The sequence below is a fragment of the Chelonia mydas genome, chromosome 2 (genome assembly GCF_015237465.2).
Source record: "Chelonia mydas isolate rCheMyd1 chromosome 2, rCheMyd1.pri.v2, whole genome shotgun sequence".
Taxonomy (NCBI): Eukaryota; Metazoa; Chordata; order Testudines; family Cheloniidae; genus Chelonia; species Chelonia mydas.
Genome location: NC_057850.1, coordinates 147,638,678 through 147,665,050, shown reverse-complemented (window position 1 = coordinate 147,665,050; position 26,373 = coordinate 147,638,678). Strand labels below are relative to the sequence as shown.

Genomic DNA, 26,373 nt, shown 5'->3' with positions numbered 1-26,373 from the left:
TATCCTCTCACACTGAGGATGCCCTCCTGGGGAGGGAACCCCAGTTAACAGAAGGAGCCAGCTAATAGCAGGCGGATGATTCCATTATTAGAAAAATAGATAGCTGCATTTGTGATGACTGGGAAAACTGTATGGTAAATTACCTGTTGGCTGTAAAGGTTGTGGACCTCTTGAGACATCTAGACAGGCTTATGTGCAGTGCTGGAGAGGGGCCGATGGTCATGGTATATGTAGGTACCAGTCACATAGGAAAAGGTAGGAGAAATTCCTGGAGGCCAAATTTAGACTACTAAGTAAGAGATTAAGGTCCTGAACCTCCCTGGGTAGCATTCTCTGAAATGCTTCCAGTTCTATTCGCAGTGCCAGCCAAACTGGCAGACAGGCAGGGTCTCAATGAGTGGATAAAATGATGGTATAGGGAGGAGGGTTTGGGTTTTATTAGGAACTGGGGAAGTTTCTGGCAAAGCAGAAGCCTGTACAGGAAGGATGGGCTCCACCTAAACCAAAATGGAACCAGCTTCCTGGCATGTAAAATTAAAAAGGTTATAGAGGTTTGTTTTTTCTTAAAACTAAGGACTGGAGGAGAGCTGACAGGTATGAAGGAGCACATGGTTCAGGCAGAGACATCCCTTAGGGATGAATTTATTAAAGGGGGAAACTCTATATCCTAGTAAAATGGATAGGAAAGAAGTCGGTAAAGTACAGTTGATAAAGTACAGGTAGTCAAATATAAAAGAGTTCCATTTAAATGTAACACATGAAGGCAAGCAACTGAACATTGATAAAATGTACACGTGATTATATATAAATACTAGAAGTCAAAATACTTAGATGGGTGAATTAGAGTGTCTAGCATTGAATGAGTATATTTCTATAACAGACATCATGGAAAATTGGTGGAATGAGGATAATCAATGGGGCACAGTAATACCAGGATACAAAATGTATAGGAATGACAGAGTAGGTTGCTCTGGTGGAGAAGTGGCACTATATGTGAAAGCATAGAATCAAATAAAGTAAAAACCTTAAATGAATCAAACAGTACCATAGAATCTCTATAGATAGAAACTCCATGCTTGAACAATAAGAGTATAGCAGTAGGAATGTACTACTGATCACTTGACTGGCATGGTGTTGATGACTGTGAAGTGGCTGACTGGCATGACATGTGATGACATGGTGTCTGATGCTCAGAGGGATTAGAGAGCTATAAAAGCAGAAAACACAATAATAACAGGGAATTTCAACTATCCTCATATTCACTGGGTATTTGTCCCCTCAGGGGATGCAGAGATAAAATTTCTAGATACCAGGAATAACTGCTTCTTGGAGCAGCGTGTCCTGGTACCCACAAGGAGAGAGGCAATTCTTGATTTAGTCCTAAGTGGAACACAAGATCTGGGTTCAAGAGGTGAATATACCTGAACTTCTTGTTAATGGTGACCATAATGTAATTAAATTTAACACACCTGTGGGGGGAAAAATGGCAAAGAAACCCACAAGAGTAGCATTTAACTTCAAAAATGATGAAGCTAGTTAAATGGAAATTAAAAGGATCAGTCACAAGTGTTAAATCCCTGCAAACTGTATGGAGATTATTTTCAAACACCACAGTAGTGGCTCAAACTAAATGTATACACCAAATAAAAAAGAACAGTAAGAGGGCCAAAAAAATGCCACCAAGGCTAAACAGCAGAGTAAAAAAGGCAGCTAGAAGTAAAAAAGCACCCGTGAAAAATGAGAAGTCAGATCCTAGTGAGGACAATAGAAGGGAGTATAAACTCTGGCAAGTCAAATGTAAAAGTATAATTAGGCAGGCTAAAAAAGAATTTGAAGAGCAACTAGCAAAAGACACAAAGCTAACAGCAATTGTTTTTTAAGTACATCAGAAGCAGGAAGCCTGCCAGACAATCAGTGGGGTAACTGGATGGATCAAGGTGTTAAAGGAGCACTCAAGAAAGTCAAGGCCATTGCGGAGAAGCTAAAGGAATTCTTTATATCAATCTTCACTTCAGAGGATGTGAGGGAGATTCCCCCACCTGAGCCATTCTTTTTAGATAACAAATCTGAGGAACTGTCCCAGACGGAGGTGTCTATAAAAGAGGTTTTGGAACAAATTGATAAATTACACAATAATAAGTCACCCAAGATTTCTGAAGGAACTCAAATGTGAAATTGCAGAACTACTAACTGGTATGTAACCTATTGTTTGGATCAACCTCTGTACCAGATGACTAGAGGGTAACTAATGTAACGTTGCTTTTTTTTACAAGGGCCCCAAGGGCAATTCTGGCAATTACAGGCTAGTAAACCTAACTTCAGTATAAACTGTTTGAAACTACAGTAAAAAAAAACAGAATTATCAGACACATTGATGAACGTGATTTGTTGGGGAAGAAATATGTAAAGGGAGATCATGCCTCACCAATCTGTCAGAATTCTCTGAGGGAGTCAACAAGCATGTGGACAAGGCATATCCAATCTATATACTGTACTTGGACTTTCAGAAAGCCTTTGACAAGGCCCTCACCAAAGATTCTTAAGCAAAGTAAGCTGTCATGGGATAAGAAGGAAGATCCTCTCAGGGATCAGTAACTGGTAAAAGACAGGAAACAAAGGGTAGGAATAAATGGTCACTTTTCACAATGAAGAGAGGTAAATAGTGGGGTTCCCCACGGATCTGCACTGAGACCAGTGCTGTTCAACATTTTCATAAATGATCTAGAAAAAGGGGTAAACTGTGAGGTGGAAAAATTTGCAGATAATACAAAACTACTCAAGGTAGTTAAGTCCAAAGCAGACTGCGAAGAGTCACAAAGGGATCTCACAAAACTGGGTGACTGGGCAACAAAATGGCAGATGAAATTCAGTGTTTATAAATGCAAAGTAATGCACATTGGAAAACATAATCCCAACTATACATACAAAATGATGGGGTCTGAATTAGCTGTTGCTACACAGGAAAGAAATCTTGGAGTCATCATGGATAGTTCTCTGAAAACATCTGCTCCATGCTATCTTCATAAATGATCTGGAGGATGGTGTGGATTGCACTCTCAGCAAATTTGCGGATGATACTAAACTGGGAAGAGTGGTAGATACGCTGGAGGGGAGGGATAGGATACAGAAGGACCTAGACAAATTGGAGGTTTGGGCCAAAAGAAATCTGATGCGGTTCAATAAGGATAAGTGCAGGGTCCTGCACTTAGGATGGAAGAATCCAATGCACCGCTACAGACTAGGGACCGAATGGCTAGGCAGCAGTTCTGCGGAAAAGGACCTAGGGGTGACAGTGGACGAGAAGCTGGATATGAGTCAGCAGTGTGCCCTTGTTGCCAAGAAGGCCAATGGCATTTTGGGATGTATAAGTAGGGGCATAGCGAGCAGATCGAGGGAAGTGATCGTTCCCCTCTATTCGACACTGGTGAGGCCTCATCTGGAGTACTGTGTCCAGTTTTGGGCCCCACACTACAAGAAGGATGTGGATAAATTGGAGAGAGTCCAGCGAAGGGCAACAAAAATGATTAGGGGTCTAGAGCACATGACTTATGAGGAGAGGCTGAGGGAGCTGGGATTGTTTAGTCTGCAGAAGAGAAGAATGAGGGGGGATTTGATAGCTGCTTTCAACTACCTGAAAGGGGGTTCCAAAGAGGATGGCTCTAGACTGTTCTCAATGGTAGCAGATGACAGAACGAGGAGTAATGGTCTCAAGTTGCAATGGGGGAGGTTTAGATTGGATATTAGGAAAAACTTTTTCACTAAGAGGGTGGTGAAACACTGGAATGCGTTACCTAGGGAGGTGGTAGAATCTCCTTCCTTAGAGGTTTTTAAGGTCAGGCTTGACAAAGCCCTGGCTAGGATGATTTAACTGGGAATTGGTCCTGCTTCGAGCAGGGGGTTGGACTAGATGACCTTCTGGGGTCCCTTCCAACCCTGATATTCTATGATTCTATGATTCTATGTGGAGTGGCAGTCAAAAAAGGTAACAGAATGTTCAGAACTATTAGGAAAAGTTTAGATAATAATACAGAAGATATCATAATGCCACTGTATAAATGTCGGGTTTGCCCACAGCTTGAATAACACTAGCAGTTCTAACCAGATAGCCTCTACGTAAAAGAATAAATGGACACAGATCAGACATCAGGAATGGTAACATAAAAAAGCCAGTAGGAGAACACTTCAATCTCCCTGGACATTCTATAACAGACTTAAAGTAGCCATACTACAACAAAAAAACTTCAAAAACAGACTTCAAAGAGAAACTGCAGAACTAAAATTCATTTGCAAATTTCACACCATTAATTTGGGCTTGAATAGGGACTGGGATTGGCTGGCTCACTACAAAAGCAACTTTCCCTCTCTTGGTATTGACATCTTCTCATCAATTATTGGGAGTGGACCACATCCACCCTGATTGAATTGGTCTTGTGAGCACTGGTTCTCCACTTGTATGGTAACTCCCTTCTCTTCATGTGTCAGTATAATAATGCCTGCATCTGTAATTTTCACTCCCTGCATCTGCAGAAGTGGGTTTTTCCCCACAAAAGCTTATGCCCAAATAAATCTGTTCGTCTTTAAGGTGCCACTGGACTCCTCATTGTTTCTGTGAATATAGACTAACACAGCTCCCCCATGATACCTCTCTGATACTAGCAGTTCTGGTCACCCATCTCAAAAACATGTATTAGAACTGGAAAAGGTAAAGAGAAGGGCAACCAAAATAATTAGGGGTATAGAACAGCTTCCATATGAAGAGAGATTAAAAAAATTGGGACTGTTCATCCTACAAAAGAGATGAATAAGGGGAAATATGATAAAAGTGAATACAGTCATGAATGGAATGGAGAAACTGAATAGGGAAATGTTATTTCCCCATTCACATAACACAAGAACTAGGGGTCAGCCCATGAAATTAATAGGCAGCAAGTTAAAAACAAATATAAGGAAGTAGTTCTTCACACACACACAGTCAACCTTTTGAACTCATTGCCAGGGGATGTTGTGAAGGCCAAAAGTATAACAGGGTTCAAAAAAGAATTAGATAAGTTCATGGAGGATAGGTCTATCAATGGCTTTCAGCCAAGATGGTGAAGGGTGCAACCACATGCTCCAGGTGTCCCTAAATCTCCAGCTGCCTGAAGCTTGGATAGGATGACTGCAGAGGGATCACTTGAAACTACCCTCTTGTATTTATTCCCTATGAAGCATATGGCACTGGCCCAGTATGGCTGTTCTTATAACCTTATGCTTCTTTTTTATGGCCAAACTTGTAGCAGAATTTTCTTTGGCATTTAGTCCTGAAGATTATATGGCCAAATACTTGTAATAATTATTCTTCTAAATAATGACAGCAGAGACAAGTTAATAAAATAAGTAGTTTAGGATTTTATTTTCCTCAGTTTAATCTTTTTCTATCAGTCTTCCTTAATTTAACTTTCTGTTGAATATTTTACTTATGGAAGTGACAGTGCCAATTACATAGATGAAGATGCATTGAGATTTGCAAAGAAAGGAACATTGAAATCCCTGTTTCATAGTTTAATGGCTGCATTTATTTTCCAGATTTGACACAATTCTTTATAGGATAATTGAATTTTCCATGTAGTTTTATAGTAAAACGTTATTAACTTTTGCAGAGGAAACATTTAACAATGTTCCTTTAAAAATATATATCCTGTTTTCCTCCCCATTGGTTCCTCTAGCTCTCACAATCCCCACAAATTCCAGACTTCCCTCTCCCTCAAACATATGCATATTATGACATTATCTTGAACATAATGAAACTTCCGAGCATTTAAATTAAACACGAAGTTATTCCTCTGATTCAGAATAATTTAACTGAGTTTTTCCTAGATTATCTGGAGTAACTGTCAAATTCTGTCAACTAGCTCCTTTGCTCAGCACAAAGTCCCTGCTGAGGCCAGCTTGCCAGCACTGGGTATGGGAAGGCTCTGAGGGAGCACAGAGGAGGAATAGGTAGGAGGAAATGTGTGTAGGGTTGAGGGAGAAAAGGGATTTGAATAATGAAGGTAAGTGGAGGCTGGAGTGGGGGGAAAAGGTGCTAGTGTGGGGGGAACCCCTGTGTAAGTAACTCTTACACTGGTGAGCACTTACTTACAGGAGTAGTCCCCCTGACTTCAGTAGGAATATTTGTGTAAGCAAGTGCTCACCAATGCAATAATTGCTCAGTCTAGTGCTTTGCATGCATCTCTGCCCCAGTGCTTTTGCCTGGTATGCCAGGGTAGCCAGGGCATGGGGTCATCCTGAATACGTCTACTGCAGAACTTAAGGCAACAGTGCCATGGGCAAATCTGGAAATACCAGTGTTTCAGCTCTGCTGCCTCAATGATCTGCTGCACAAGGCACCAGTGCTGTGGAAAGACAAGGGTCAGAGGGACAGAGCCAATAACTTAGTGGGGAGAGGAGAGCTAGCGGATTAAGACACAGATTTGCCAGGGAGAAGGAAAACTGGGGATTTGTGGGTGGAGCAAGAAGTTCCACTGTATGGGTACGCTGCCCTCAGACTCCCACCATCCAGGATCCCACTTCCATGCTGTCCCCTTTGATGCCTCCATAAGCCATAAGGCCTTCACCCTTCCCAGCTGTAGTCCTGGTGTGATGGATTTGCACCCTTAACTCTAGGTTAACTAAGATTTGCGTGGGGAATGTTTTTATGCTTTCGAGTGGTATCATATCACATGGTATCTCTGTGTAGGAAAAATTGCCTCTTCTCAACTAATTGAATATACCTTGACAACAAATTACTGGCATTCAGTAAGGGACTGATTCTGATACCTTTAGTCACATTTAATAGCTCCTTATTCCATAACTGGATATAATTAAGAATCTTGTTGCTATTACAGGTGTGAGAATCTGGCATTAATGATTTTTACATTTGAATAAAGGTTCAGCAGTAGAATGCTGACAATAAACTTGGTTACAGTAAAACTCTGCTGATACTAAAGGGGGGCAGAAGTCACACATGGTTTCAGAATATTGTAATGTGCTGTTATACAATTCTAGTTACAGTGGAATTATACTGAGATTATTTTTTATATGCCATCTCCAAAATTTTATCTTTTTCAGTCTTGCACAGCTATATAGGTTTCCAATAGAACCTCAGAGTTATGAACACTAGAGTTACGAACTGACCAGTCAACCACACACCTCATTTGGAACTGGAAGTACGCATTGAGGCAGCAGCAGAGACCAAAAAAAGAAGAAAAGGCAAATACAATACAGTACTGTGTTAAACATAAACTACTAAAAAATAAAGCGAAAGCAGCATTTTTCGTCTGCATAGTAAAGTTTCAATGTTCAGTTGTAAACTTTTGAAAGACCAACCATAACATTTTGTCCAGAGTTACAAACATTTCAGTGTTATGAACAACCTCCATTCCCGAGGTGTTTGTAACTCTGAGGTTCTACTATACTCTATCTCATTTTTTATACCCAGCTGATTATAAAATCTCTACTGCACCTCACTTTCATTTAATGCATGATAGTGATATGCATGATGAAATGCACACTTCTGCTTTTCAAATTTGAATCAGGTTTTCAAAGATTCTCTGCCTTACATTATATATTTCCTTTCAGTGCTAAAAATATAGGCCTCAATGCTGCAAACTCTCTTACATGCATGCTTGACTTTATGCACGTGAGTTAGACAGTTACACTCTGTAATTGATTTACACTCATTATAAAATCCTTTATTATTTAGAGCAATTGTAATTTAATAGTTGTAGCTTTCTGTAAGATAATTTTACTTTAAATGCACCTCTGTTTTTCTAGTTGTTCTGTCTCATAAGAAGAAATAAAAAAATATATGCTATTCAAAATTAAAAGTATGTAGCTTACAGAGTCCCAGAAAAATGTTTGAAAAGTCTTTGGAAATAAAGGATAGGGAGTGTCATTTCAAAACATAATTATTCATAACATAAACCACAACATTCTCCTGTGCCATAGAACAACATATATTGTTCCTAATTAATATGGGAAAGAGATTACAGCTTGTTCTTTTTTCTCCTTGCAGTTATGTTTAAATTAATAATTCACTAAAGAGACTGCCAGAAGCAGGAGTTAAAGCAAGAGGAGATTCACTGGAAAATGGCTGGAAAATAGAGTTTTTTTCATGGTGACCTTGTTTTTCAGCAGGTTCTAGTTGGAATAGCTCTCATTCCTAACAAATACAAAGCAACTTAGATCTTTCTTTTATAAGCAAAGGGTTTCCTGATTGAAGTTGCCTTTGAAAATATGCTCCTAGTTCCTTACAGTAGCTTTAGAACCATTAGAATGCATATATTTTAGTTAGTAGTTGTGAGAAGTACTGTGGAACAAACAAAGCTGCCATCTCGTAAATATAAAGCTTTTCTTTAAAAGTCATATTGAATGTAGGAAACCAAACAGCAGTCATAACAGGAAAATCTTAAATCATTATATGTTAAATTCTGATTGTAGTGACTTTACTTTAACACTGATGAAAATGTTTGGGCACATTCTAACACTGATTCTCACTTGCTTACCCCCCAAAAGCATCTTAAGTAGAAATTATTGTGGGGTGAAATATTATACCTGGGACTGGGTTATATGCCAAAAAAATCCAAATGCTCATTGTCACAACCTTACTCAATCCCCTCTGTTTGAACACCAGTTTGTTGTCAGTGTACCTAACCAGTGGATCCCACATGCTTCTAAGCAGAGTAGAGTCGGATCACTATTCCTAGCTCTGAGTTTCTAAAACACACTTTCAGGTGCAGACCTCATGTCTGCTCCCCTTCCTTGGGACATGGGACTCCAGAGCCCCATTGCCTTAAGCTTTGAAATCGGTGCCTTCATCCCCCTGAGCTCCCAGTTTCTTATACATGCTTCCTCAGAGATCCGCCTAGCCTGGGTGCTCTAATCTTCTTGATTAACCCCTTCCAGGACAAAGTGGCAGGCATGCAAAGAACACAGAGTTAGCAAAAAGAAAAGGAGTACTTGTGGCACGTTAGAGACTAACAAATTTATTTGAGCATAAGCTTTTGTGAGCTCACTTCATCGGATGCATTCAGTGGAAAATACAGTGGGGAGATTTATATACATAGAGAACATGAAACAATGGGTGTTACCATACACACTGTAACCAGAGTGATCACTTAAGGTGAGCTATTACCAGCGGGGGGGGGGGGGGGGGGGAGAGGGGCTTTTGTAGTGATAATCAAGGTGGGCCATTTCCAGCAGTTGACAAGAACGTCTGAGGAACAGTGGTGGGGTGGGGGGGGGGGGGATAAACATGGGGAAATAGTTTTACTTTGTGTAATGACACATCCACTCCCAGTCTCTATTCAAGTCAAAGTTAATTGTATCCAGTTTGCCAATTAATTCCAATTCAGCAGTCTCTCATTGGAGTCTGTTTTTGAAGGTTTTTTTTGTTGAAGTATTGCCAATTTTAGGTCTGTAATCGAGTGACCAGAGAGATTGAAGTGTTCTCCAACTGGTTTTTGAATGTTATAATTCTTGATGTCTGATTTGTGTCCATTTATTCTATTCTGTCCAGTTTGACCAATGTACATGGCAGAGGGGCATTGCTGGCACATGATGGCATATATCACATTGGTAGATGTGCAGGTGAACGAGCCTCTGATGGCGTGGCTGATGTGATTAGGTCCTATGATGGTGTCCCCTGAATAGATATGTGGACACAGTTGGCAACAGGCTTTGTTGCAAGGATAGGTTCCTGGGTTAGTGGTTCTGTTGTGTGGTTTGTGGTTGCTGGTGAGTATTTGCTTCATGTTGGGGGGCTGTCTGTAAGCAAGGACTGGCCTGTCTCCCAAGATCTGTGAGAGTGATGGGTTGTCCTTCAGGATAGGTTGTAGATCCTTGATGATGCGTTGGAGAGGTTTTAGTTGGGGGCTGAAGGTGATGGCTAGTGGCTTTCTGTTATTTTCTTTGTTGGGCCTGTCCTGTAGTAGGTGACTTCTGGGTACTCTTCTGGCTCTGTCAATCTGTTTCTTCACTTCAGCAGGTGGGTATTGTAGTTGTAAGAATGCTTGATAGAGATCTTGTAGGTGTTTGTCTCTGTCTGAGGGGTTGGAGCAAATGCAGTTGTATCGTAGAGCTTGGCTATAGACAATGGATCGTGTGGTGTGGTCTGGATGAAAGCTGGAGGCATGTAGGTAGAAATAGCGGTCACTAGGTTTCTGGTATAGGGTGGTGTTTATGTGACCATCGCTTATTAGCACCATAGTGTGCAGGAAGTGGATCTCTTGTGTGGACTGGACCAGGCTGAGGTTGATGGTGGGATGGAAATTGTTGAAATCCTGGTGGAATTCCTCAAGGGCTTCTTTTCCATGGGTCCAGATGATGAAGATGTCATCAGTGTAATGCAAGTAGAGTAGAGGCATTAGGGGACAAGAGCTGAGGAAGCGTTGTTCTAAGTCAGCCATAAAAATGTTGGCATACTGTGGGGCCATGCGGGTACCCATAGCAGTGCCGCTGATTTGAAGGTATACATTCTCCCCAAATGTGAAATAGTTATGGGTGAGGACAAAGTCACAACGTTCAGCCGCCAGGTTTGCCGTGACATTATCGGGGATACTGTTCCTGATGGCTTGTAGTCCATCTTTGTGTGGAATGTTGGTATAGAGGGCTTCTACATCCATAGTGGCCAGGATGGTGTTTTCAGGAAGATCACCGATGGATTGTAGTTTCCTCAGGAAGTCAGTGGTGTCTCAAAGATAGCTGGGAGTGCTGGTAGCATAGGGCCTGAGGAGGGAGTCTACATAGCCAGACAATCCTGCTGTCAGGGTGCCAATGCCTGAGATGATGGGGCGTCCAGGATTTCCAGGTTTATGGATCTTGGGTAGCAGATAGAATACCCCAGGTCAGGATTCCAGGGGTGTGTCTGTGCGGATTTGTTCTTGTGCTTTTTCAGGGAGTTTCTTGAGCAAATGCTGTAGTTTCTTTTGGTAACCCTCAGTGGGATCAGAGGGTAATGGCTTGTAGAAAGTGGTGTTGGAGAGCTGCCGAGCAGCCTCTTGTTCATATTCCAACCTATTCATGATGACGACAGCATCTTCTTTGTCAGCCTTTTTGATTATGATGTAAGAGTTGTTTCTGAGGCTGTGGATGGCATTGTGTTCTACATGGCTGATGTTATGGGGCAAGTGATGCTGCTTTTCCACAATTTCAGCCCGTGCACGTCGGCAGAAGCACTCTATGTAGAAGGCCAGTCTGTTGTTTCAACCTTCAGGAGGAGTCCACTCAGAATCCTTCTTTTTGTAGTCTTGGTAGGAAGATCTCTGTGGGTTAGTATGTTGTTCAGAGGTGTGTTGGAAATATTCCTTGAGTTGGAGATGTCGAAAATAGGATTCTAGGTCACCACAGAACTGTATCATGTTCGTGGGGGTGGAGGGGCAGAAGGAGAGGCCCCGAGATATGACAGATTCTTCTGCTGGGCTAAGGGTATAGTTGGAGAGATTAACAATATTGCTGGGTGGGTTAAGGGACCCACTTTTGTGGCCCCTTGTGGCATGTGGTAGTTTAGATAGTTTAGTGTCCTTTTTCTTTTGTAGAGAAGCAAAGTGTGTCTTGTAAATGGCTTGTCTAGTTTTTGTAAAGTCCAGCCATGAGGAAGTTTGTGTGGAAGGCTGGTTTTTTCTGAGAGTATCCAGTTTTGAGAGCTCATTCTTAATCATTCCCTGTTTGCTGTAGACGATGTTGATCAGGTGGTTCCGCAGTTTCTTTGAGAGCGTGTGGCACAAGCTGTCAGCATAGTCTGTGTGGTATGTAGATTGTAATGGATTTTTTACCTTCAGTCCTTTTGGTATGATGTCCATCCGTTTGCATTTGGAAAGGAAGATGATGTCTGTCTGAATCTGTACGAGTTTTTTCATGAAGTTGATAGATTTCCAGAGTAGCAGCCATGTTAGTTTATATTTGCAAAAAGAAAAGGAGTACTTGTGGCATGTTAGAGACTAACAAATTTATTTGAGCATAAGCTTTTGTGAGCTACAGCTCACTTCATCGGATGCATTCAGTGGAAAATACAGTGGGTAGATTTATATACATAGAGAACATGAAACAATGGGTGTTACCATACACACTGTAACGAGAGTGATCACTTAAGGTGAGCTATTACCAGCAGGAGAGCGGGTGGGTGGCGGGGGAACCTTTTGTAGTGATAATCAAGTAATCAAGGTGGGCCATTTCCAGCAGTTGAAAAGAACGTCTGAGGAACAGTGGGGGGTGAGGGGGAATAAACATGGGGAAACAGTTTTACTTTGTGTAATGACCCATCCACTCCCAGTCTCTATTCATGCCTAAGTTAATTGTATCCAATTTGCAAATTAATTCCAATTCAGCAATCTCTTGCTGGAGTCTGTTTTTGAAGTTTTTTGTTGAAGTATTGCCACTTTTAGGTCTGTAATCGAGTGACCAGAGAGATCGAAGTGTTCTCCAACTGGTTTTTTGAATGTTATAATTCTTGACGTCTGATTTGTGTCCATTTATTCTGTCCAGTTTGGCCAATGTACATGGAAGAGGGACATTGCTGGCACATGATGGCTTATATCACATTGGTAGATGTGCAGGTGAACGAGCCTCTGATATTGTGGCTGATGTGATTAGGCCCTATGATGGTGTCCCCTGAATAGATATGTGGACACAGTTGGCAACGGGCTTTGTTGCAAGGATAGGTTCCTGGGTTAGTGGTTCTGTTGTGTGGTTGCTGGTGAGTATTTGCTTCAGATTGGGGGGCTATCTGTAAGCAAGGACTGGCCTGTCTCCCAAGATCTGTGAGAGTGATGGGTCGTTCTTCAGGATAGGTTGTAGACCTCCCACCCCCCACTGTTCCTCAGATGTTCTTGTCAACTGCTGGAAATGGCCCACCTTGATTATCACTGCAAAAGGTTCTGCCCTCCACCCCCCCGCTCGTAGTAGCTCACATTAAGTGATCACTCTGGTTACAGTGTGTACGGTAACACCCACTGTTTCATGTTCTCTATGTATATAAATCTCCCCACTGTATTTTCCACTGAATGCATCTGATGAAGTGAGCTGTAGCTCACGAAAGCTTATGCTCAAATAAATTTGTTAGTCTCTCAGGTGCCACAAGTCCTCCTTTTCTTTTTACTACTATTACTACTAGTAGTAGTATACAGTAAATGCTATAGGAATGGGAGAAACAAAACAATTTCAGTTAAGGTTTAAGAAGATGACATTTTTGAAGAGATGAGACACAGAATGTAACAGGGGACCTGAGGAAGTAAGCAAGCAAGACTTGAACAAAAGGACTCTCTGTATATGAAACTCTGAGGGAGCCAGGGGAAGAACAAAGGAGAAGAAACCACTCACCCAGGGTATCTACATGGCTGGCTCATGTCCAGCTGTTGCTAGATATGTAGGGAAATAGCAAATACATTCCCTTGCTTTCCTCCTATGCCTATTTTGACCCCTATGTGTGGAATTACCATCTAGGCCATGTCCCTGCACACCCCCTTTTGCCCTTTACATGTTCTGTTGTGAAGGGTCACCATAATTTTATCTGTAGCAAACATGGGGATGTGGAGTCTCTCTGGGTGTGGTCTTTACTTTTTAGGTGAAACCGAAAGGCAGAATTTTGACTATGTTTGGCCCTGAGCCCCCAACATAAGATACCTCAGGGTCAGCCCTATGGGTAAGACTTCCATAAGAATGTTCAGTCTAATCTGAAATGAGTGTAACAATGAGATATAACAAACAGACAATAGGGTGGAGCGGGACACAAGTGTAATAATAAAAATATGTGGCTACATAGGTCACCTTATATCTATGAAATATCAACTGTCTCTCAACTACTGGCTCATCCGAAAGAACAGGGAACTCTACACAGAAGCCTGGCTGGGGAAAGGGACTGGAGTTCCTCAGCCTTGACATATAGCCAAAGGGATCAGAGACTACATCTAAGGGGGAATGCTCTCTGGGAAGGGAGGTCAGACCTCCGCAACATACAAGAAGACCAGGATAAGGAGAAAGAAGGCAGGAAGGGTTGCCTAGCCTGAGGATGCTAACCAAATCAAGGGCTCATGAAAGGGTTGAGATCAGACTAAGGTGGCTGTTGGTTATTTTTCAAAGATATATAACTCTCTTGTGCTTTCAAGAGTAAAAGTGACTGTGGTTAAGAAATTCCTTTGCTAATAGCAGGTAAGTATTATTGCAGTTTTACAGAAGAAAAAACTTGACACACACAGCAGCAGCTTTGAAAAGTATTTTGTTTAGGCACGTAAATGTGCTTTAAGGAACATAACTTTCACCTATGTTTTGGCCTAAAATGACTTACTGAAGGTCACAAAACAGTCAGTAGCAGAGCTGGGAACAGAAACTTACTACAGTCATCTATCCTCAAGCCTTTGGCCTGGGACTCAGGCCATCAGTACTGCCCCTGTGGAAGTGATATTGAAAGGCATACAGGAACAATAGAGAGATGAGTTCTGTTTATTTGGGCTGCCAAGAAAACAATTCTTAAACTCTTGAGACCCATTTGTTATCCAGACTCACTAACGGTCAGGAAATATATAATTTTCCTTATAGTATTTATTTTATGCTATTTTTTTCTCTCTCACTCATGCGCTCTCTTTTGTCATGTGGGAATAAGCCAAGATGAAAATCTCAGATTTTCCGTTTCCCTCGGAAGTCAGGCATGCTCTACTCCTCTACTCTAAATACTAACCAATGCCCTCTTCACTCTATAAAGTGTTTAGGGATACAGTTTGTAAGAAAGCTGTCATACAAACTAGGTGCCAGCTTCTGTAAACAGTTATGTACGTGCAGTGTTGTATTGGAAAAGAAAGGGCCTCCAGGGAGGTGAGAGAACCAGCTTCCAAGAGAGGTCTTGGCTGTGGAAGTTCATGTTATGAATACCCATTACTGCTGCCACTGGGGCTCTGGGAGACGGTGATGGTATTTTGTTCCTTCAGATAAGAGGGTTGCAAACACCACTGCTATTGTTTCATGTTGATATTCTCTGTAGGCCTAGCTGCCTCATTGGTTGACATGATGCATATGCTGCTCTCCTGGAAATTTGTTGCCTCTTATGTTTGAATTTAGTACACTATTATGGCATTTCTTAGATCATGCCTCAGTGTATAATACCAGAGCACACAAAAATCAAACTCAAGAGGCAACAGAAGGCATCCAGGGGCTGCTCCTCTGCCACCAACATCCCCACCTCCTGAACATCCTGGCTTCAATTTTAACTAGCAGAGGGATTCCAACAGATGAATCTGTTGATCTAAGCTACTGGGCCGTAGGCTCTCTGCCAACCACGACTCACATCCTCAGAGCAATGGCATCTGTGTTCAAACCTGCTACTGCTTGCATGGGCTTCTAGAATCTCCAAACACTAGGGCCTCCTGGGATACTTCCCTGGAGATCAGTCCAAGCCTGTGTATGGGAGTAATTTGACCATTGGACTTCTTACTATATGTTCCATTCTATGCATCCAATGAAGTGGGCTGTAGCCCACGAAAGCTTATGCTCTAATAAATTTGTTAGTCTCTAAGGTGCCACAAGTCCTCCTGTTTTTTTTACAAACATGAATAAAGATATTTAAGCACATACAGCAAAAATTTGCAGGATGGGGGTCTAATGTTGTACTGTTGTTGAACAACATCTCGTGTTCTCATGAGCTGCAGCTGGAAAACGGACTGGATCTCTATTGTTTTACACACAGTGCTTAACATCTGCTTAATATATAGGTTCCGAAGTGCATTTTACAACTGAGAAACAGCATATTGATTTGGGACTTTACCAGGAGGATTTTGGTTCAATGCAGTAAATGAAGAAAAACATTTTGACAGTTAGGAGTTAAATCCAGATTGTTATGGTGTCTTTAGACCTATATCAATATTAAAAATGATAAATACATTTTACAATGTATAAACTCAGAAATAATGTCCATACTAAAACTATCTTGATTTTTGAATATTTCAAGATTTCAGAGTAAACAAAACTAGCAGAGTTTTCAATTAAAGAGTTTAGCAAATTATATGTGAGTGAATACAACAGAATGGAAATGGCTTAATCAAACTGAGATTGCAGCATAATGCCACATATTACACACACGTATATTTTATAATATAATTACACCATGACCAATCCTTCAATACAATTTCTAATCCCATTACTACCTTAATTGAGTTGAATGTAGTTCAAATTAATAGCTGATCTTTTAGTGGTTACACATTTTAATTGTGATTATCAATTAACATTCTGTGATATACTGTGTTCTTCAGAAAATCAGGGATAAAATTTATAATCCCATACCAAGCTTCATTTTAAGATACTAAGGACTTGATTAAATGAGCTAGGAAATTAGGAACAAGATTTAGAAGTATTCATGGAACATTCAAATCCTTCATTCATCTTTCATTAAAGTATGCAATAGGTGGATACTTTTGAGTGCTGAATGAAATGATATTTGTGTATGATTTATATATCAGTTTAATGCCTGATTCTGAGCTCTGTCCTTCAGAATGAAAGGCACTATATACATGTAAAATGATCATATTATTACTAGTCAGGAGTCTCAGGATTAAGTGTTTTAATTCTAATGGCTGATATTGTTTCTCCAAACTTGAGTCAGTGACAATGATACCTTGTCCTTGAGGCTCAGCTCTGCTCCCCACCCTTAGAATAATAGAATATCAGGGTTGGAAGAGACCTCAGGAGGTCATCTAGTCCAACCCCCTGCTCAAAGCAAGACCAACCCCAACTAAATCATGCCCGCAATCAATCTCTGGCTGCCTCCTGCCAATGGAGTGGCTGTGCTCCTCCATCGCTGCGCTGTGTGTGCAGCAAACTGAGAGGTGCTGCGACTCATCAGCACACATAGCACAGTGAGATAGCAATGGCTGGCAAGAGTGGGGCGCACAGCCACTACTGTGCCAACTGCATGCAGGAAGAGGTGATCAGACACTACCTGACACAACCTGAGCCCAAGAAAATTGGTTGTTTTCAGACCCAACCAGAACCCAGTGCTTGTAATCAGGTGTCATTGGGTTCTGGTTGGGTTGCAAGGCTCTAGTGCCTTATATTTGTATGAAACAGATTTCTGCACACACTCAGAGGAAGTATAATGGCTAAAATAGGAAACATCCAGAAATGAACACACTTACCATATTATGTGAATCTTTTGAATTTGTGAAACTGGACTGGAAATTTCGTTAGATCAGTTTTTCTTGTGACATGTCACATACTTACTTACCAGGGGGTAGCCGTGTTAGTCTGTATCCACAAAAACAACAAGGAGTCCGGTGGCACCTTAAAGACTAACAGATTTATTTCAGCATAAGCTTTTGTGGGTAAAAACCCCACTTCTTCAGATGCGAAGTGGGGTTTTTACCCACAAAAGCTTATGCTCAAATAAATCTGTTAGTCTTTAAGGTGCCACCGGACTCCTTGTTATACCTACTTACTACTTCCTGTCAGGCTAAATGCCATTAATAGTACAGCAGAATGAGCACAGAGTTCGAAGTCAAGGACTTCTGAATTCTCATCCTGACTCTGCCATAAATGCACATTCTTTGGCCTTCAGCACTTAACCTTTCTGCCTTTTTTTCCTCATCTTTAAAATGGAATAATAATGCATAGGGGAGGTGCTATGAGGATTAATTATCAGTAAATTTTATATACAGTGCTTTGATATCGTAAAGTGCTAAGTTTTATTATTATGACCCTTCTGCATTTCGTCTGAGCAAGAATCAAGAATTGCAGACGTATATGAAAATGAAAAATTGGTGGGGGGGTGAAAATGTATCCAGTCTCTCTTGCATGTCAAAAACGTTCAGTTTAACTCGTGGACGAAGGGTCAGGGATGCTCTTATACTAGCAAAAGTAGTTTGTCACCTCTAATTATAATGAATACAGAACACTACAGTAATTCAAATCCTTCCTTTTGCACTCTGGCTCTCTCTCACACAGGCACTTTTCTCCCTCTCCTTTTTCTCCTCCTGTCTCCTTGTCTTCTCTTCCTTCCTGACAGCTACTGTGAAGAATAATTGTTTACCCAACATGACATTTTACTCCTCATTTGAACTGCAATTCTTAATCTCAGCACTATTGTCTTTAAACAAAGAAACTGTTGGAACTGTTTAAAAGTGGATAGAAATACATAAAGAAAGGCTCACTGACTCGTTATTTATAAGCTTGCAGTCGTGACTTCTCTGAGCTAGAAATGTGGGACATAGACTTAATTGTTGATTTGTGGTGAGGACAACTGAAAAGCTTCCTGGTCTATCAGAACAATAATGCATCGTAAATGAGGATAATGTTGATGTGCTACAAGCTTCTGCGAGATACCACAACAAAAAAATGTCTCTGTGGTTATTTTGTACTAAATTAGTTTCTATAACTCTTAGATTACATTACTGAGTTAATGTAAGGTATTTAAAATGGCATTTTTAGCTTTTGCAGTTCAGTGTATTTATTTTAGTAAACAGATTAAAAAGTAAGCAGCACAAAAGATTCTATGATTCTAAGGATGTGGAGCAGAGCTGAGCCTCAAGGACAAGGTATCATTGTCACTGACACAAGTTTGGAGAAACATTATCAGCCATTAGAATTAAAACACTTACTCCTGAGACTCCTGACTAGTAATAATATGATCATTTTACATGTATATAGTGCCTTTCATTCTGAAGGACAGAGCTCAGAATCAGGCATTAAACTGATATATAAATCATACACAAATATCATTTCATCCAGCACAAAAGCAGGACTGGTTAAAGCAGAGCTGTACAAACAACAGTTTTCATAGAACCCATACAAATTTAGAGTGGGTTCTTGGATTCTCCTAATGTTTGTGACTATCAGCTCAGGCTCCGTACTGATACTGTTCAACCAGACTTCTCCCCAGTTACTTCTTCCCCAGCCCTCTTAGGCATGGGCCCACCACCAGTCACAGAGAGGACTTAGCCCTCCCTAAATCCCCTCACTGGCTGATGATTTGGTTCTAAAAGAACTAAATACATGTATCATGACCTAACAATGAATTAGGATGCACAAGAAAACAGTTAATAAGTAACTGAAGGGTGTAAATGCCAAGGAAGGAGAGGATTATTTAAAAATGAATTTAATCAGGAGCTGAGCTGGGTTAAGGCAATCCAAGGACCCAGGCATGTCCTGACATGCCCAAGTTGGGCCTCCCCCTTTCCCAGTGCCATGGCTATGCTTCTGCATAGCGGCGCTACCTCTCAGTGGGATGGAAATGGCTTGTGAATGATGAATTTTCAGCTACATTGGAAGTAGCTTTGAGTAAATGGATAATTTGGGTTAGTGGGATATCTGTGTCACTGACAGCCACATAACCTCTGGCTCATCCATAAAAGCTTAACTGTTAAATTAATAGCAAGGTGCTGCATTCACTGTAGGAATGAAAATCTTTCCAAACTTTGGATGTATTCAAGTATCATTCCTCTCTTATGTGGCTTCTCATGTATTTAGTTCTGTATCTGGTGTCTCTTACTGATCCTGCCCTTTGGCTCCCCCTCTGGCATTTCCCAAATCTCCTCTGAAATTGATGGTTAAATATTTTCATTGCTGCCAGCAGTGCTGATCTGGCTGAGATCCAGGGATGAAAAGCAATATATAAGTGCTAAAGATTGTTATTAGGAGCCAAGATTTTTAAAAATGGGTGCCTAACATAGGCAGCTAAATCCTAAGTAAGTGGCATGATTTTCAAAAGTGCTAAGCATTTAGCTACTTCTATTGGATTATTATTGTGAGAGAGGGGGACAGCTGGCAAAGAGTGAGGGAATGGACTGCTGAGAAGCTGGCAGGAAAAGGGCCTGCACAGGACACAGTGGTCTGTTCTTGGGGGAAGCACCATGAGGGGTTATATAAAGGTAAATAGGGGGTGGGAGAAGCAATGGACTTCTAAGGGAGGTTGTGCAATCCCCATCACTGGAGGTTTTTAAGACCAGGTTGAACTCAAACCAGTCAGGGATGGTCTAGGTTTACTTAGCCCTGCCCCAGTGCAAGGTCCGGGACTTGTTGACCTCTCAAGGTCCTTTGCAGCTTTACATTTCCATGATTCTATATATTGTGCCAGGCTTGAAGAGTATCTTGGGGGAGGAGGAGAGTCCAAGTGTCAGGCTACCTGATAAAGGTCCAGCTAGTGGGGATGGAATGAGGAGCGAAGGGGCCTCTTGAAATGCTGCCTAAGTAACCAGCTGATTTTACTCCAGGCCTGCATTTCCTCAATGATAATACACAGTAGCAAAGCAAAAAGAATAAATTATAATAAATATAGTATTTTTCTATTTATAAAATCATACATCACTGATGAGGCAAAGGACACAGTAGCTAACTACAGAGATCCCCCAGGGCCTTATGAAGCAGCTATGCAGATCTGTAATCTCTGTTCTTGATGAGATGAAATATTATTTTCAGGGCTTTTTCTATCACCAAATTCTTAATCCGCTCAAATCTGTAGAAGTTATCAGCATCTAAGCAACTGTTTAGAGTGCACCACCTTTCTGAAAGAGTTCAGAGACTTAGAGGCCCTACTTGATTGTGTCCAGTTCAAAGACAATAATTCACCAATTGCATAAAGAAGACATGCCAACACAATTTGTGGTTGCCTCATTAACTTGTCATGTTAACTGAAGAGAGTTTCTAAATTTTGCAAAGGAAAATTAACAGCCACAGACTTGCAAACAGAAATAAAGACAATATTAAATTATATTGAATTTATTCATAATATATAGAAGGCCACAGGGTTTATTCACATGTTTTCCTCCAAACTTGAGGTCTGATTCACCCACATGATAAATTCACCCCTAAATTACTGCTGACTTCAATGAGTCTTCACAAAAGAACCTTTGATAGCTTTTATGTACACTGGCTGTATTCAGCTGAACACCCATAAAAAATGTAGCATATGATCCAGCCTATATGTTCTATACTACTCTCAGTACCGAATGCTGCTTTTGTGAAACTTTATCCATCAATTCTGTGAAAGAAATGTAATAGCTCTGTTCTGAAGTGGCTCAATTTCCTGCCTCTCCTTTTTTAATAGAAGACTTTTCTTACACTCCCCACGCAGCTCTTTCTTTGAGTTAAAACACAAAAATTACCTGCTATCTGAAGCCCAATAACATGCTTCTTACGTCTTGAATTCTCACTTACTTCAAACTAATGTTAATAATTTATTCTATATCTTGACTTAGCACAAACGTAATTTAATAAGCCACAGAGAATTATGCAAGTAATTTAGTGAAAATCCCGTTTGAAGAATCTTGAATTTCTGTGCTTCTTGCAAGAAAAGATTTTTTAGAGGGATCCATGTTTTATTAATTCAGTTCTACAGCAGAAAGCGCAGAAATCCTGTGAAGATCATGTTACATAGTACTACCACAACTCATTGCTGCTGAGAGCACATCATGCTTACATTATATTATTACAGAATTTATAGCATTCACTGATAAAAACTATACTTAAAGTTGAGAGGGCCATATTGGTTTAAGCCCATTCAATCATAACTTTCTCAAAATGTTTGTTTTTGGACTGAAGCTTCAAACTTTTAATAGAATATCAGGGTTGAAAGGGACCTCAGAAGATCATCTAGTCCAACCCTCTACTGAAAGCAGGACCAATCCTGAATTTTTGCCCCCGATCCCTAAATGGCCCACTCAAGGATTGAATGCATAACCCTGGATTTAGTAGGCTAATGCTCAAACCACTGAGCTATCCCTCCCCCCAACAAAGGAGAAAATCCATTATTGCATTGACTGGAAATCAAACCCAGGTCAACTGCTTGGAAGGCAGCTATGCTCACCACTATACCACCAATGCATTTTCATGTCAGCCAAAGCTTAAGTGACATCAGTTTAGCCATTTTTGAGTTAAGGAATTGTGAATGAAATACACATTTCTCTGCTTATTAAAAAAATCTTGCAACTTTATCTGACTATCAAACAAAACACATAGTAGAATATAAAAGTTCCAAATGTTTGTATTCCACATTGAGGAATGAGATCCTTCCTAAATTGCGGGGGGCGGGGGGGGGGGAGGTGGTGTGAATCATTCTAAAAGTTAAAGCTTTACAATTATTTATTTGCACATGCACAGTATTAACTCAGTTCACGACTAAGTACTGATATAGTGTGTTTACTGTACATATGCTAAGACCACCATAGAGTGTCTGGCATACACAGCTGATTGGATTTTTCACTTTACCTCTTCAATACTGATACTTATGTAAGAGTGTGACAAAGCAAAATCTTCCTTGTCAACATGGAGAGCTCAGCATGCAGCATAAATATATCTTTCTTGTTTTCTTTTAAGATATTAGATTAAAACAAATGCTAAAATGACTTTATGATTGAGAAATTAAAAGCCAGGATATTCAAAAGTTTGGATTCTTAGAGTATCGTACAAAGGTGTCAGCCAAATTCTGCATTCAGTCGTTGTGGAGTACATCCAGAGAACTTCATCTGAAGTCAATGGAGATTGAACACAGAGTTCTAAGGATAAGTACTGGGAGGAGTTTGCATCACCTGTACTGTAGTAACTCCAAAATAAAATAAGTTCTCCATAAAATCCCTTTTGGGTGATACTTCCTGCAGTGTCTACTCTCCACAGTAGTCTCCAGCTATAGCACCGATGGCCTCCCGGTAACACTGTGGGAATGTCAGCCATCCCAGGATGTCTAACCAGGTATCAAGCTTTGAGAATGTCAACCGAGTCTTACCAGGTATCAAGGTTTGTCTTTTAGTTAAAAAGTGGATGTAAATTGTGGGAAGCGTTACTGAAAGGAATGCTTTAAGAGACCAATCCTCTAATCCTGGTTTACTCCAGACTCCTTGGGTCTCTAAGATCATCTCGACTGAACACCAGTTGGCATATCCCCACTACTAACAATTTTTCCTTTCTGTTTTTTTCTCAGTTAGGATGTTTATTTTGGAAAGTTCCAGAACCTTATTTATTTGGATTACAGATATCTCTCCTTCAGCAGCAGAATATATTTGTGATTGCTAAAGCAATAATGTAAAATATGGGTATGTGCTCTGAGTTGTTTAAACCTGAGTACAGTGACTTCTCAGAGAGACTTCAAACATACAGTACAAGAGGCCAAATTGTTTCATTTACATGCTGTACAATTTCATTAACTTCAGCGAGGTTCCATGGGTTGTAAAGCAAATCAGTATTTGGTCCAAAATCTTTCAAAAATTCCATGGCATATCTCTGGAAGAAGATAGCCTGTATCCAAATGGTGAAAACACTTTCCTCAGAGGACTTCGAAATGCTGAGGACCTTTTAGTTTTGCTTTTCGTTGTTGTTTGCTTTTGTACCTAAAATATACTGACTTTTTTAAAATGTGAGCTATAGTACATTCGACTGGATCTCAGGGGTGTGATAGTTTTCATCTCCTGAGGTGGGTGTAATTTGTTTTAGGAGAGAAAGATGAATGGTCAGAAACACAGGTATAATAAATTAGTCCCCTTTACTTACAAATTTACTATTCCTGCTAATATAGCTTTGAACAGTGTTATGAATTAATAAGAAAACCAACAACAGTATCCTCACTTGCACATGTTCTCAGAACAACAGGCCAGTTTCTGCTGTCAGTTATACTTGTACATCTCCAGCTGAGTACATGAGTAAAACTATGAGTAGAATTTAGCCCTGATTCTCTACCGTTATCAACTCAATGGTCTCCATTGTCTCTCTGTCAAATATCAGTGATTTAAACTAAGCTTGCTTCAGTGGAGTCTTCTTTATGTTTTAACTCTTGACTGAAAGACTCACCTATGGATGCAAAATGGAAGACAGTGTTCAAGCTGGACTTTAATTTTTTAAAATAATAACAAGAAAAGAAAAAAGAATACACTTCTAATATCTGAGCACGCCCTTTGAACATCTATCTATCTATCTATATTATAGGAAGGCTTGTTAGCTTTACAGTAAGTAATGGTGCAGGAATTTGTATTGCTATATCAGTATTTTAGGGTCCTGTGATGGGACAGCTGCCCCTCACCTGCAAAAAATAGGGGTTAAAAGCAGCCCTAGGGAGGCTGCACCAGAGGTAGCCAATCAGAGGAGGGCTAAGAGGAGCAGCCAATCAGGGCCAAGTAGGCCCATATAAAAACGGGAGCTGCAAGGCAGAGGAGGGCAGTTCTCTGCTGGGAGTCAAGGAAGGAAGGACGGACGGACGGACGGACGGACTGACTGACTGTGTTCCTGATGGATTGAGAGAACCGCCAGCACCCTGGACAGAGCAGTGCTGCAAACAGAGGACCTGATACAAGGGTGGGGGTTGCAGATGGAGGCCCTGATATAAGGGTAAGGAGGGTTGCCAGAGACACTTGGGAAGTGGCTAGACTGTAAATGGCAGTTTGCTACTGAGGGGAGGTGGCTGAACAGCAGACAGCAGGTCCCCCTGAAATGGTGTGGGTGTGGTGGGGAGGGGGCGGGGGGTGAAGGAGCCCAGAGTGGGGCATGGCTGGAGGGCTGTGTTGCTGAAGAAGACGCTGTGGCTCTTAGAGAGATGTGGGCCCAAGAGTGGGAGTCATGGCAGCAATATATCACCCAAATGGGGTGCACTCAACCACAGAGCTAATTCCCAGGACAGGCAGAGGGTGTCCCAGAGTGGTAAGTGAACCATGTTACAGGTCCTGATCCTCAATTGTAGCTGAAAAGTAAAACTGATTGGAAAAGCTTAAGCAAAACCATTTTCCATCACAGCATGCAGTTCAATCAAAATTGAAAAACTTCACATAATTATGTGAATTTGACTTAAATTTCATTTCAGGGAAAAAATGTGGTAAAGTTATGACAGTGTCAAAATGTGCCATTTCCATTTTTGGGGAACAAAACATTTCAATTTTTTCTTTCAAAATGACTTTGACTTTTTGTATTTATATTAATGTAATTTATTTAAAAAATTGAAACTGAATGGAAATACTTAAATTTTGTCCAAATGAAGCATTTCAATCAAATGGAAACTTTCAGAATTTTCTTTCACAGGGAAATTATATATTTTCAGGTTCATTCCTAATTGGAATGAAAACAAATCTTGAAACCTTCAGCAGAATGGAAATTCCATTCTCCATACAGCTTTGCTGAAGTGTGCATCCCAGGGATTCAAAGGTGGATTTAAGCCATCTTTTCCGCACCACTGATGCTGGCCCAGCTGTGTACTGGGCCAGACCCCAGAGTAAATTAGTACACACTCTGGGATTTTCTGACTTGTGATGACAGTCAGTGGCCTTGAGCAGATGATATAGCAGCTGGAGATTGCTGGGGCATTTGGAAGCCCCAACCACACCTCTTTTTCCTCAGCTTTGACCTTAAGCTGGCTGCATGAGGGAGGGAGATGGCCTATGAACTCTTATGCTGGCTCTGTGCTATCAAAGGCTCCACCTAAATGTGGAGATCCTCCAGTTGAATCTCTGACTTTTAAACAACAGTTCAACCAGTGATTTAACTAATCAAATAAAATCTCAGTGAAAGAGACCAAATAAGCTTGTTCTAGACAGTACAGTCCACCATTTTGCAAATTCAAGTCTAGTTCTGGCAATCCCACTGATTCTTGTTGTGTTTTTTTTGTTTCACCATAGTACCTAGAAGCCCCAGCCATGATCAGGCCTGTTGTGCTAGATGCTACACAAATACATATTGAGCAACAGTTGCTTCCCCAGAGTTTATACTCTATGTAGATGAGACAGAGAAGGGGTGGGAGGAGAAATAGAGGACAAAAACATAAAGTGACTTGCCTAATGTGACACTGAAGGTAAGTGGCAGAGTTGGGACTAGAAACCAGGCCTCGTGGGTGTTGGCCCAGCACCCTATTCACTGAAGCATGTTGCCTTTACTAACATTGAGATAAGTCTAGTGATGCTGTCCCAATGAGCTTTCAAATCCAGGGCAGTAGCTGGTTTTAATGACTACATATTTTCCTTAGCAGTTCAGGCACTTTATTCTTGAATATATACTTTTTCTGTTCTGTTGTGCATTTTGTAGCCATCTTTTTAAAATGAGACTTTGTGCTCTTTACATGTTCTACACAGTTATCATGAACCACCAACCAGTCTTAATTTTCTAACAGAAGTTCACTGATGCATCAAGCAAAGAATAAAGCTTAATTTAGACATGTTTTGTGTAGTCTGTGCAGTTACTCTGTTTAGCTCTACTTTCTGTTTTAAACACCAGTGTTTATGTGCAGCTCTCTCAGAAGCTAAATACTGCACCATCATTTATCACTGGAACTGTCACCTGTGATTGATCCTGCTCATGATGCAAAACTGACTGAGTTTCTTTGCAGTGGTTATGTCTTTACCTTTACATGTTTATGCATTATTCAAAGCAATAGGAGGTATAATGAAGGGGAGAGAGAATGAAATCTCAGTTAAA

At 40.7% G+C, this 26,373-nt stretch overlaps 1 protein-coding gene and 1 non-coding gene across 4 annotated transcripts in view; both read right to left on the bottom strand.

Annotated features, from left to right (window-relative positions):
* GABBR2 (gamma-aminobutyric acid type B receptor subunit 2) overlaps positions 1-26,373 on the bottom strand; it is an 832,666-nt gene that overhangs the window by 294,820 nt on the left and 511,473 nt on the right. The gene's annotated exons all lie outside the window — the stretch shown is intronic.
* TRNAG-UCC lies at positions 21,742-21,813 on the bottom strand. The gene has a single exon. It is a non-coding gene; the product is annotated as a tRNA-Gly (tRNA).